A 14,105-nucleotide genomic window follows, 5' to 3' on the forward strand; every position below is an offset into this window, starting at 1 on the left:
GGCCTCATGTTCTTTATAAACGATTTTGTTGTTTATAGATGATTTTGAAGAAGGAATAGTGGGGTTGCTTATTAAATTTGCAGAAGATACTAAATTTGGAGAGGTAGCAAAGACAGAATCAGGATACAGGATGATCTTGACAGGCTGGAAAACTGGGCTAAATTGAATAAAATAAAGTTCAATAATGACACATGTAAAGAACTGCATTTACATAGGAAAAGCAAATGCGTCATTACAGCATGGAGGAGACAAGTATGTGTGACAAGGATCTAGGGGTCTTAGTAGATCATATACTAAACATGTGGCTAAAGAGGCAAATAGGATTTTGGATGGTAACAAAAGAATTATAGTGTCCAGTTCACATGAGTAATGGTACTGTTTTACTCTGCTCTGGGTAGACTGTGTTCAGTTTTGGGCATCACAACTGAAGAAGGATATAGACATATCCGATCACGCCCAGAAGAGGGCAACAAAGATAGTGGGGGGTTTGGACACCAAGTTGTATGAGGAAGGTTGAGGGAGCTTGGTCTGTTTAGCCTGGAGAGAAGACAACTAAGAGGTGTACTTGAAAGTACTCAAGTACTTAAAAGACTATTATATAGAGGAGGGAGCAGAATTATTTTCTGTTACCCCAGAATAGGCTTTCTCAACCAGGTTTTTGTGAAACCCTGGGGTTTCCTGATGGTCCTGAAAGGATTTCTTGAATTGATGGGAGTTCATTAATTCTTAATATTTTCTAATATGACCATAGATGATGATGTCAACCTTCCCACCCCCAAAATGGCCAGTGATGGCTGTGCTTCTCAACCATATTCTGCACAATCTTGCCACTTCTGGGGTTTCTCAAAGCCTGAAGAATGTTTCAGGGGGTTCTAAATGGTAAAAAAGTTAAGCAACGCTGCTCCAGAGGGTTGAAATTAATTCAAAAGAATTTTCAACTAAACATCCAGAAGATGTTCCTAACAAAGCAGTTCCTCAGTGGGACAGGCTTCCTCAGGAGGCAGTGAGTTCTCCTTCTTTGGAAGTGTTTAAGCAGAGGCTAGATAACCATCTGACTGTGAGTGGCTGGGCAGGAGGTTGTGTCAATACTTGGCTCTTGTGGCCTTTTTCTATATGCCCAGGGAAATGCTGATTGGCATTTTGGAGTCCTCCAGGCTAGACTGGCCTAGGATTCTGGTTTGGGGGGGATCATCTGGGTATGAAATTTGGGTCACTGTGGATGGGCAGATAGTGAGTTTCCTGCATTGCCTGGGGAGTTGGACTAGATGATCTCAAAGGCTACTTTCAACGGTATGATTATTATAATGTTATGTATCAGTTCAATAGACACTCTGAATTCATAGAATCATAGAATAACAGAGTTTGAAGGGACCTCCTGGGTCATCTAGTCCAATCCCCTGCATTATGCAGGTCACTCACAACCCTGTCTCTCATCCAATGTAACCTGCCATCCCCTTGACTCTTCACAGAATCAGCCTCTGTCAGATGGCTATCCAGCCTCTGTTTAAACATTTCCAAAGATGGAAAAGAAAAGCCTAGCCTTCCAGTATCATGTACAGGGGAATGGACCCAATGCAAGACTGTGGCAATGTAAGAGCAGCCACAGCAGCAGCAAGAGACCTCAGAGTATTGTTAGTGCCCCAGCCACAGTCTAAGACAGGGGTAGTCAAACTGTGGTCCTCCAGATGTCCATGGACTACAATTCCCATGAGCAATTGCTGGCAGGGGCCCATGAGAATTGTAGTCCATGGACATCTGGAGGGCCGCAGTTTGACTACCCCTGGTCTAAGAGCCAGCTTGGTGTAGTGGCTAGGAGTGCAGACTTCTAATCTGGGTGATTCCCCACTCCCCCCACATGCAGCCAGCTGGGTGACCCTGGGCTCGCCGCAACACTGATCAAGCTGTTTTGACTGAGCAGTAATATCAGGGCTTTCTTAGCCTCACCCACCTCACAGGGTGTCTGTTGTGGGGAGAGGAAAGGGAAGGTGATTGTAAGCTGCTTTGAGACTCCTTCAGGTAGAGAATAGCGGCACATAAGAACCAACTCTTCTTCCTCTTCTAAGACTGGGTTAAGCATGTGTACCCTAAGCACACAGGTGCAGTTAACTTAAGGGTGCTTAACATGCTTGCAGGCAGCTGAACCATAATCATTAAATAAATATTTCAGGTTAATGTTTTCATATTTCTCTTCCCTTAATATTTGCTTAGAATCCTCTGAGAAAGATCCTGTTGAGGCACAAATCAGTACAGCTCTTCTTGATTCCTAGAGCTCCCAATTAATTTATCACTGCTAAGGTCCAAATCTGAGCCAAAGGTCAACTCTGGAATATGTAAATTCATAAAGAAGAGACATCCAGGCATATACAGAATGTCTTTCCTTTATTGCTGTATAATTACAATTAGCTGCCACTATCTGGATCCAAACGGTCATGACTGGGGAAGGCACTGGCAAACCACCCCGTATTGAGTCTGCCAAGAAAACGCTGGAGGGTGTCACCCCAAGGGTCAGACATGACTCGGTGCTTGCACAGGGGATACCTTTACCTTTACCTTATCTGGATCCAGGCAGACTTGAGCCATGACAACTTGAAAAAAAAAGAGATTGACCACTCCATCATCAGCTGTCTTGTCCTTACAAGTGCTTGCTCTAGAAATCATGACTGTAATGACTTTCTGACCACAGAGTGCTGTGCAAAGGGGGCCCTTCCAGAAGGGGATTGATGGCATGGCATTTCTCCACTACAGAAAGGAGAAGAGTAGCAGCTGGCTTAATGATAGGTTTCTTAGCATCCCTTTACCCCAGATCTCCCCAGTCCACAATATACTTCTCAAGGCCGCATGAATTGAAGTCGACCAAATGCTATGTCTCCCAGGGAATTGCCTCAGTGAACTCTGTTCTTTCCTTGCTTTAAATACACATATATATTTGTTTACAGTACGAAAGGCAGCCATGCAAAACCAGGAACCCAATCTCACTGGGGTATTGCCCCATCGCTCCTCAGTCTGCCATTCTCTTGGACTGGTTATGTTTACTTTGACATTCCTGTTTTTCTTCAGTGGCTTTTCCTCTATTGTTGAGAGAGAAGCATTTGGTAAGCCAGTGGCACACAGAGGCCTCCCGGGAAGATCTGCTTGTGTTAGATGTACCCTCTTCTATTAGGGGAGTTTACCTCCTGCTCTGCTTCTCTTCCAGAGTTCTGAGCTTCTGTTTCCTTATCCTACTTGCTTCCATATCCTTAATTGCCACCCTACCATCCTTGTCTTCACTGCATCAAAATTCATGAAGCCAGGGTTTAATATAAGGGGAAAGAAGCTCAGAGCCATCAATTCACTGCCTTTTCTGGCTGATGTAATGGCCACTAAGAACACTACCTTCCTTGGGAGCAAAACTATGGATCAGGAGGCTAGGGACTTGAAGGATGGTTTCATCAGCCCACCGTAATACTATTGGCAAAGTCCACTGTGGGATAATATAAGGTGAAGGGGGAGAAAAACATTGGCCAGCCCCTTTGAAGAATGCTGGGTCAATGTATGGATAAAGTCAGGACTTCCCTGTACCTCCTCATGGAAAGCAGCTATGACTGCCAGGGGGGTCTTTACTGAAGATACAGCTAAATCAACTCATGCTAACAAACATAGGTATTCCAGCACTGATGCTAATAGGTATGTAAAATTCACCCCTAGCAGATTACCAGGACTCAAAACGAGTCCATTTCTGTCATAAGAATATTTTGTTGAGGGTTTACAAGTCTGGAGAAAGGTATCTTTTATTCCTGTGCTCTACAGCCAAATCCTCTGCTATCAAATATAGCCTTGCTACATTGTGCTGTACCAATGGATCGTGTATCAGTTTAGAGAGGGCAGGGTTTTGGGGTGGAGTGACTTCAGTGGGATTTACTGCCCTCTAAAGCAGCTATTGTCTTCAGGAAAACTGTACTCTGGGAATCAGTTGCAATTCCAGGAGATCTTCAGGTCCCTCCTGGAGGTTGGCAAACCTACCGGAGGAGGACCACCTGTGTCTGTATGAACCTGCCCATAGTTTGAGATCTTCTGTAGCTGGCTTTCAGAATATAACATTAATGGACATGTAGAAACAGAGCTTCCTTGTGGTAGACCCTGAGTCTGCCACTCCCTCTTCCTTGAGACTCCTTTTTACTAGCAGCCTTCAGGAGATTGGTTAAAACAGTTAGTTTCAGGAGCGCCTTTGAGGATGACTGAAATAATCATCTCTTCAAAGCTGACTTTTAAAAAATAAGTTAAATTTTTGAGATTTTACTAATCCTAAGTAGTTTTTTGTTCCATATTGTGACTGATTTTAGGATTCTAGAACTTTAGATTTGGATGGGCCCAGAGGAGGATTTTAACTATTTCTGCTTTCTTCTGTATTTTGTATTTGTTTTAATTTTAGTATCTTGATTAATTATTTTGCTATTCTTTTATTTTTATGTCATCTGAACTGTTTTTTTCCAAAGTAGGACAGGAGAACTACATAAGAAAGTATGTAAGTAAATAGATACACAAACAAACAAACAAACAAACAAACAAATATATTTATGGCTGTAAAATGGCTGTCCCACTGCAATTTCTAACCTATGACTGAAGAATTGTAAACATACTCTACCTTCCAGGGTTGTTCCAATGGCCATTGAAATAATACATGAGAAAGCACAATACAAAATAGTAACACATATTAATACAAATCACCGTATCACCAATAAATAATACTTTAAGTAGTAACTTCATGATTATTTGACATCTGACTTTCCAGCAACCTCTACCTAGCAAGGGCCACTATAAAGGTAGTACTGGATGTATTTCTCCTTACTTGTCTCCATTTCATCCTACCACAAAGGGACATGACCCAGCCCCAGATCCTGTTCTGCCTCTTTCTGGACTGAGTCCTGCTCAGACCTGGCCAATAGTAGGATGGTCCTGCAAAGTGACGGAAAAAACAGGCTCCTCCCCTGCTGCAAGTAACTGGATCCAAGACTGGCCCCAGTGGTGTTTCAGGACCCTAAGCTGTCACTTGAATGACTTGGGAGGAGAACCAATGCTGGGAAGGACTGCAAGCAAGGCATCTGAGCAACAGCTCTTCCCTTTGTCTGTTCTCTGCCTTTTCTATTCAAGGATGTTCTGAACACAGAGGTTCCACTCATCCCTCATGGCTATTGATAGGCCTATCGTCCATTAATTTATCTATAGTGAACAATGCAAATGGCTCTAAAGCAGTAGTCCTTCCTACTTCTTTTGGCAATATATTCTGTACTTCAATTATACTCTTTAAATAGATCAATAGATACATAGACAAGCAGTATCTCTGCACATTTAGAGTTCTAATTCTATGAGGCCAACACTCTCCCAGTCAAGCAGGCAGAATGTTGGCTGTATAACAGTCAGATGATGACGTTGTCCAAGCATAGTTAGCACGAGCACAACAAAATGGCCCGGTGTCTGGTGCTTTGGACCAATCCTTTCAAAATATTTTTCTAGATAACTAATAATTGAGGAATTACACTGAAAGCCTAGAGTTTAGCACATTAATCTGCATTAAATTTTTCACAATTGCTTCAAAATGTCTAGTCACCAAATCATTTTTAAAAGTTTGATGAAGAATTAGGTAATACCATTGAACATGAACTTGAAGAGAACTGCCGTGAGCCCTTGGGGAGCGACGGGATACAAATCAAATCAATAAATAAACAAATAAATAAACAAACAAATAAATAAATCTTAATGGTTTTACTTTTATAAGCACTATGCCCAGCCTTATATTCTCTGTGGAAAATTATATTTGTTTTTGTGTAAAAGTTCAGTTTTTTTTAAATGTTCAGTCTAAGTTCTCTTTGAAATAATGCTATTTTTATAGCCATCAATATTTCAAAACAAACACTCAGTTCTTTTCTTCCTGCTGTTCTGAGATGGCAAGCTGGCAACTGAAGCAAGTTCAAATATCATTTCTGCCATAGATTATTTATTATTTTCTGCAGGTCACAGCCTCAGTTCTCTACCTTTTAAACAGGAACAATAGTGGCCTTCCTGGTCCATTCCGCACGAGTGGTAAAAACGGGGATGGCATCTATATGGGGCCGGGGCTAGTCCATGTTTCTATATGATGACACCAGGCTGCTGCCCTGCCAGGCCTGGAACAGATCAGGCCCCAGAAGCCTTGCACTAAGGGAACACAGAATCATCTATATTCCCTTTTGGTGCTGCGGGAGCTAACGGGGCCTGTCCCTACCCTACGGAAGAGGATAAAAATGCACTGGATGGCTTCACAGTACACCCTGGTAAAACACAATCCTACCATCCTGTGTACTACAACCCCCCCCCCCCCCGCAACCCCCCGTGTGGTGGAACCTACATGACACTGGGTATCCTGCTGAAATGTGTCCCACATGAGACACATTTCCGTGCTGGAGATGATCTGGTGATGAAATGTGTCCCCCGTGGGTACTCCGTATGAAGTGGAGCATGCAGCTCCGCAGCACTGTATCAGCGGCAGCCCAGAATGGCGCCGCTGGTACGCAATTGCCCCCTGTCAAGTTTGTGGCAAGAATCTATTTGCAAGAGCCGATTGCCAATTAAATTCCAGAATATAAATGATAAATTAATGTTAATGTTGCCTCTGAACTGCAATAAGCAATATTTGGGGGAGGGGGGGAAACAAAGATGATTTTTTCATAATGGATTTTTTATTTGACATGTCTGGCATGTATTTCAGTCTTCCACAGGAGTCATTCAATAATTGTCTGTTTTTATCCACCTGTCAGTTAATTCATAAACCTAAATAGTAAAAACATACATCCTTCTCCTGCAGAACTGACTCAGCTGAGTGGGTGAGCCAACGCACTCTGATGCATAACAATGACAGCACTGAGACCTCTTCATGCTAACTGGCAGGGAGAAGAGTGAATTATTTCTGAGCAGTGAAGACCCAGCGGCTTTCACTCATGCTTTGGGCAGGAAGTAATACGAACAATTCCAAAATAGTTCACAGCTGAGTCATGCTTAATGCTGCATTGACCCAGCGAGGAAAAGGGGAAAATAGAGCCAGAGCTGAAACAATCCCTCCTACACAGCAGGTTTTGAGACACACAGTGCAGTCAGGAACAAAACCATTAAAGGATACAGGAAATAATCTGTTCTAAGTTTGCTTGTGGAACCCACTGCCACAAGATGCCACTAAGACCAACAATTATTACTCATCCAAAAGAGACACTGGATGGTGAATCAGGATAACACCAATAGGTAGAGTTGAGAGGAAGCATTTTGAAAGGATTTGTCAAAGAAAAAAAGAACCTTAAATGTCATGCTTCAGGGTATGTGAGAAGTACCCTTCAACATTTGCTACAGAAAAATGGCAGTTGACTTTTCAGGAAGAGGCTCACAGGCCAATCCTAAAAATAATTGTACCCTTCTAAGCCTACTGATTAGAAGGGAGTAATTCTGTTTATGACTACACTGTAAGGGGGAGGGGGTCAAAGAAACTAGATAAGCAAGACATTTCCCTCAGTCAAAGTGATATATCCAGTCCCAAACAAATAGTATCTCAGACATGTACAGCCTCCAGAATCAATAAGTGCCCCATCCCTGCTGACTTCTCAATTAAACAGACTTAGCATTTCAGCAAAAGCTGGTTGAAACTGATTTATTAACAGAATACAGGCCAATATATTCCTAAACGCCCCACCCCGAATGACCCAGGAAAAAGTCCCAACTGTGGAAAGGTGGGCTAAACTCATTCCCAAGAGCAGGCTTTCTCAACCAGGGTTTTATGAAACCCTGGGGTTTCTTGACATCCCTGAAAGGGTTTCCTGAATGGTTGGGAGTTAATTAATTTTAAATATATTTTTAAAAATTTGTTAAACATTTATCTGGTGATATGATCATATATGGTCATGTCAACCTGCCCCTAAAATGGCCAATGATGAGCCTGGAGGAGGTAGGAAGGAGAGGGGCATTGGGTGGGCATATACACCTCTATGCTTCCCAACCATATTCTGCATGATTGTGCCACTTCTGGAGTTTCTTGAAACCTGAAGAATGTTTCAGGGGTCTCTCAACAGTAAAAAAAAAAAAAGATAAAAGTAGCCCAAGATAATGAATGTCCCAATTGCTGCACCCCTGTATTCCAGTGCTGCACCCAAGGCTGAGCAAACAGATAACACTCTTACTTTCCCTCCTCCCAGCTTGGTCTGGTCAACAGAACTCTAAGGATAGTGTACATAAAAGATCAAAAGAATAGTTCTGAGTCGATTTCCAGAGCAGCACAGAGGAAAACTTGGAAGGGTGGACTGGAGAGCCAGTGGGGCAGCACTGGGAAGATGCTGCCATGCTGCCTTGAGGGGAGGACTTCCCCAACCCACTCCAGATGCCAGTGGTGTGAACCTAGGCCCCAGAGTGAAAACATCAAGTGGCTGGTTGTTGAGAGTTCCCCCCTGTTCCTAGGCCACCATGGAAGATAAGATGAATTAACTCCCCCACCACTAGAAGTTGGGGGTGACGGCCCAGGTCCAAGGCCACATGCATAGCGGGAAGCAGGCTAAGCAAAGTCTGATAAGCCAAAGTTGCCCATCTGGAAGCAGCTGCCTCTGGCCAAGGCTGCAAGGTAATCCATGGTGGGGAGATGCTGAATGTTCAAGTCAGAGATCATGAGCAAACCAAAGGCTGCCAGAACATCTAGGGGCAGATACAAAAAAGAAAGAACACTTTAAACACGACTTTGATCATTTGTAAGTAACCAATAATAACAATTTGTTTACTTAATTAAAATATATATTTAATGTTTATTCACTTTCATTAATATTTACTTATTTTGTTTTGCCACTGCTGAAATTATTCTGTTTGGTAATTGTCATGTAGCAGTCTACAAATGATGTACAAAATGTTTAGAATGCATAAACAAATATTCCATTTATTAAAAAAAATCAAGGTAGCTAATAGAGAATTCACTCTCGTAATACAGATACCAAAGGTTTCTGTAGAAAATTGAAAGAATGTCCTTGTATTTGCAATGTAGTACGCTGGAATGAGTAAAACATGGACCACTCCTACTTTTCTTGCAAGTCCGCAGTGGAGCAAAACACCAGAACGGCTTAAATATCTGTAAAAGTGAACACGCTGGATCATTTTAAAATTGTCCTTTACACAAAACATGATAAATCAAACACTGAGTTAAGTCCCCTAAGGCAGTGATGCCCAGCCTTTTCCGGGCTGGGAACCGGGTGGGGGAGGGGAGGGAGGCGTGGGTGCCGGCGGGAGGCGCGGGCACAAATGCAAAGGGGGGGAGGTGCGGGCAACCCAAAAGTGACTTGATTGTGCAGTATGAGATTGGTAAGCATACTTGTATACATGTCCTCCTGGGGTTCCTCCCCTTCCAATCTCTTCCAGGCACATCACTGGCAATTTTGAGAAGTGGGAACATGTCAACAGGACCATATCTGGTCATATCTCTTCATTCATTCATTCATTCATTCATTCATTCATTCATTCATTCATCTTTAACCACTCCTGCGGAGCAGATTAAATAAAAGGCTAAGGGATCCTGGGGAGGAGTTAGGGCGGGCCCTGTCCAGGATAAAAACTCGGAGGGGCGAATCAGGAGCTGCAAAGCAGCTCCTGATTTGCCCCTCTGAGTGGCACTCAGGCACCCCCCTCCAATGTTGGCCGCATTTGGCCAACCGCCACCATTTGTTGGCTCGCCGCCAAGAACAGAGGTAGGCGGCGGGCCAGGGACAGCAGAGGAGGCCGCAGCTGCAGTGGGGGAGCCTTTTCCCAGGGCGGGGGGGGGGAGGAAAAAGCCTCCCCAGGCTCCGGCCAGGGTGATCGCCGGCTCCAAGAGCCGTCAATCGGCCTCCCCAGGCCCTGGGGAGGCTTCTTCCATGGCGGGGGGGAGCTTGGGGGGGGCAGCCCTTCCCACCCGCCCTGGCAGCGCTGCCAGGGCGGTTGGGAACGGCTAGCGCCCACTGTATTTTTTGTACAGCGGGCTTAATTTCTAGTAGATTTATAAACCGTTAATCTCAAGGAGACTCGTGGCGGTTCACAGTAAAACAATAAAAACAATACAGCCCCTAAAAATCCCCAAATCACATTAAAAGATGGCAAAACCATGTTCTAACTCCTCCCGTCCATCTGTGGTCAAAAAACTCTTTCACTAGGATCTCACAACATCTCATAAATGTTTAACAAATTTTAAAAATATATTAAAAATTAATTAACTCAGGAAACCCTTCCAGGGCTGTCAAGAAACCCCAGGTTTTACAAAACCCTGGTTGAGAAAGCCTGGTCTGGTCAATATTCCATTGCATATAAAATTGCAGTTACATTTTATACAATACATAACATTGTATGAGTTACAGTTTATTAAGCCATTCATTTTAACAGTGGAATTGACATTTTGGGGGGGGAAATACTGGTCATTATCTAATAGCAATTTGCATGCCTGATATGAGCTGCATTGGAAATTTCCTTTTGCTAAACCTGGGGATCCCTAAGATTTTGATATGTAATCATGTCCCTGAAGTTTTTAGTGTGTCAATGCTATAAGAGGTGTCCATTGGCAGTCAGGGATATCAGAAATTAGGTGCTAATGCTTAGAGATAATGTTCTTTAATTTATTGGTAAATTTAGAACATTACCTTGAGGAAATGACTGCTTAAGAGAACAGACTGTATGGTGTCCCATCTCTACTAAGCTCCCTCCTCTCCCCAAACTGTACTTCCCAGATACCACTCCCAAATCTCCAGGAACTTCTCAAGCCAACATTGGCAACCTTGCCTGCTCCCTTAGCCACAGTTATTGTTCTCAGTACCTCTTGTTTGGTTTCAGCTTAGTAGCCCCAATACATTGTAATGGCCTATGGCTGGAAACAATAAAGTCTTATACATACATACAAGTAGCCCCAGCAGTTCGGCCAGTGCTGGTCAAACCTGGTTTGCCCCTGTTGAACAACAACCCAGTCTATCCCTAATATTATGGCATCTAAAAGGCTAACAGATTACAAATCCATTAATTTTTAAAGTGCCTGATAACTCCTTTGTAATTTTCATAGTAAAAGACTAGACAATGATTGAAACTAGCAATAAAACCAACAGACAAAACAAACCTCTACATTTGAATAGCTATGCTATTTTTGCAGGCCAGTTAATGTTTCTATCTTCATGGTGAAATGGGTTGAGCTAGGAAACAACAAAAGGTGAAAAAAGCAAACTGAAAATCAAGACGGGAACCTAAAAGGTTGTGTAACCAAATAAAAAATGTAATAAAATACAACTGCACAAGAATGTAAGATTAAAAACAATTTACAAAGAATGTAAATAAAAACTCAGAACATAGTATACAGAAACAAGTTTAAGTTGCATATACAATATGCACCTGTTCTCAGTAATGGTTACACATATATAAACCACAGGAACAACATGTTTTGGTCCAGAGGGCCTTCTTCAGTGGTTTAAATTGTACTCACACAAAAATAAAAATGTAAATATAAAATACCTTTTTCTAGCCAAGTAGGTTGTATATGAGTCTTACAAATAATGTTTTTAAAATATTCATGTAAGGATTTTATTGTTCATATCATATGCTGTAGCTAAGGTAGCTGGACGCAGGACAATTAACTCAAGAAAGAAATTGAAAGCATACATAAGAGTCACAATTTATGTATTTTGTCATATGTTCTGAGCCACCCTGAGTCTCTGGGAAAGAGTGGCATACAAATTTGAATATAAATAAATAAAAATAAACAATGATACACTTTTTCTCTTTTATCATCAGCAGCTTTGCACATTGTTGGAACCTGATGGATGATAAAGTGAAGGGCAACCTGGGTCAAACTCCTAAATAATGCTTATGTGCATTTCAAAGCACAAGATTCAGAAAATATCTCTTAATGTAAATTAGATTCTCAGATAGACAGACATACCCACACACACACATTCTTCTTGCGTGTATAATTGGGGTCCTTGAAGAGCCCTGAATAAGTCAATCAACATGAATAGTCCATTGAAAACTTGGCTTCCTATTCACAGTTGGCAAACAGGACATATGGTGGGTGTTTGCAGATTCCTAGTTTTAATTTATTCGTGTAACTGATTAACAGTGTTGTAGCCATATAGTTCACAAAGAAGTCACCCAGAATGGAAATAATAGATGAAATAAGAAACATGACTATGAGTCAGGGACTCTAGGGTCAGTGGAAACAGAATAGCTGTTTGTGTGCTGTTCAGGAAACTGCTATTCCTGTCTCATGAGGGAATCCTCAGATCTCATTCAATTAAATCACTTCTGGTTTCCTCCTACACTCCTCGTGAAAAGCAGAAGCAGAAGGGGACCCTATGGTGATGAGATACACCAACAGAGAAGCCAGTTGGTCGCTGTCTTCACCAACAGCTATATTTATGTGATCATGACTAAAGGACAAAGGGCAGATCAATATTGCTTCATATGCAGCTGCTTGAAGTGTGTCAGGGTAAGAAAGAAGAGATGTCCACAGAAAAGCTACCATCTTTTTCCTGGCAGAGGTCTGTAACGCCACAGGTGTAGGCATTCTGTTTAGTTCTTTTGTGCTGGATGAGCTGCTTTTGTCTTTCAAACAATTAATAAAACGAGGGATTGACAACTGCAGGCTAACAGCAAAGATGAAAATATCTTCAGACTATAATAATGGATTGTCTTCTGTTTAATGATTCCCCAGTTGTTCATCATTTGTCATTTGGAAACACAGAATATTGTATTCATGTTTCACACCCTAGACAGCAGAACATATTCTTCAAACGCCATTTATCTTCATGTGAACCTCTTTTGCCTCTATTGTATGTCATCTTATATATACTAGCTATCCTCTCTGACCCTTTGACACATGTGGTGAAATAACCTCTTGCCTATAGAAAGTCTTTCTACAAAAAAATAGGTAGCCTTTAAGATATCCCATGAGGGTTCTGGGATATTTCTCCATGACTGTTATTCTAGAAATCCCCTTTAAGAATAGTCTTCATTTGATTCTAATTAATAATGATGAAAACTTTCTAATTAATGCAAGGAGCAGCAAATGGGGATCAAACAGGCTTGAACAAACACAATGAACACATATTTGCAAAATTGAAGCACTTGTGACATTTGTTCCTTGTTTAAGACCTACCTATCTTTTTAAGGTGAAGTCTGTAACAGAATGGTTTTATACAGGCTTTGCTCCAATTTGCATGGTGTGGCTGCCATGGGGGATATACAAAGGGCCACAGAGTATGATCTCTCCATGATTCTTCATTTCAGAGGCTCATTTAAATACCCCTTGGCTTGTACTCTCACTTTCACCCAGTGTGAAATGGGCAGAAGCAAGTTTCTGCCTGACAAAATTCCACATGGTGAGCATGTGGCCTCCACAAGGACTTTAGCTTTAATATATACCTAGAGTTTTATGCTGGGAATTCAGCCCCCAGAACAGAGGAATTCAACTCATGACACATGGGGAAAAGAGGGTTGAGCCTCATATCCATGTTGATTTCTTGAAGTAGTCCAAGGGAGCCACTGTTTGACCTGTTGAGGAAAAATACATGTCTGCCATCAGCAGATATAACTTCCCCAAAACTCAAATATCAGTCATTGGGGCTATTTCAGGATAGAAAATTAGCACAAAGGGGAAAAATGTAAGATCCTCATCTCTGCAAACCATGATCCAAGTCCAAATTGGGCCTGCACATACCCGGAAATAAAACTACCATGGGGAACATTAATAAATAGAAGATACTGATATTGACAAAAATATGAAAACTCAGCAAAGAGAACTGTTGAATGAAACAGGTTTTAAGGTGGAAAAGAAGGTAAAATATTTGGCTATCACTTTAACAAAAATAAAATATGGAATGAAGTGAAAAAAGATATGCTAAAATGGGATAAATTGCAACTGTCTCTGTTGGGGAGAATATCTGTGAATAAGATTAATGTTTTACCTAGAGTGTTATATTTGTTTCAGACAATACCTCTTTTGACAACTGATGTACCATTAAAACAATGGCAGAAAGATATATCTAAACTAGGGGCCAACCCCATTGCATTCAGGAATACAATGGACACTAGATTGGGTCAGGTTGGGTGGAATGTGGATGGCCTCT

This window comes from Paroedura picta, chromosome 4 (genome assembly GCF_049243985.1).
Source record: "Paroedura picta isolate Pp20150507F chromosome 4, Ppicta_v3.0, whole genome shotgun sequence".
Lineage (NCBI taxonomy): Eukaryota > Metazoa > Chordata > Lepidosauria > Squamata > Gekkonidae > Paroedura > Paroedura picta.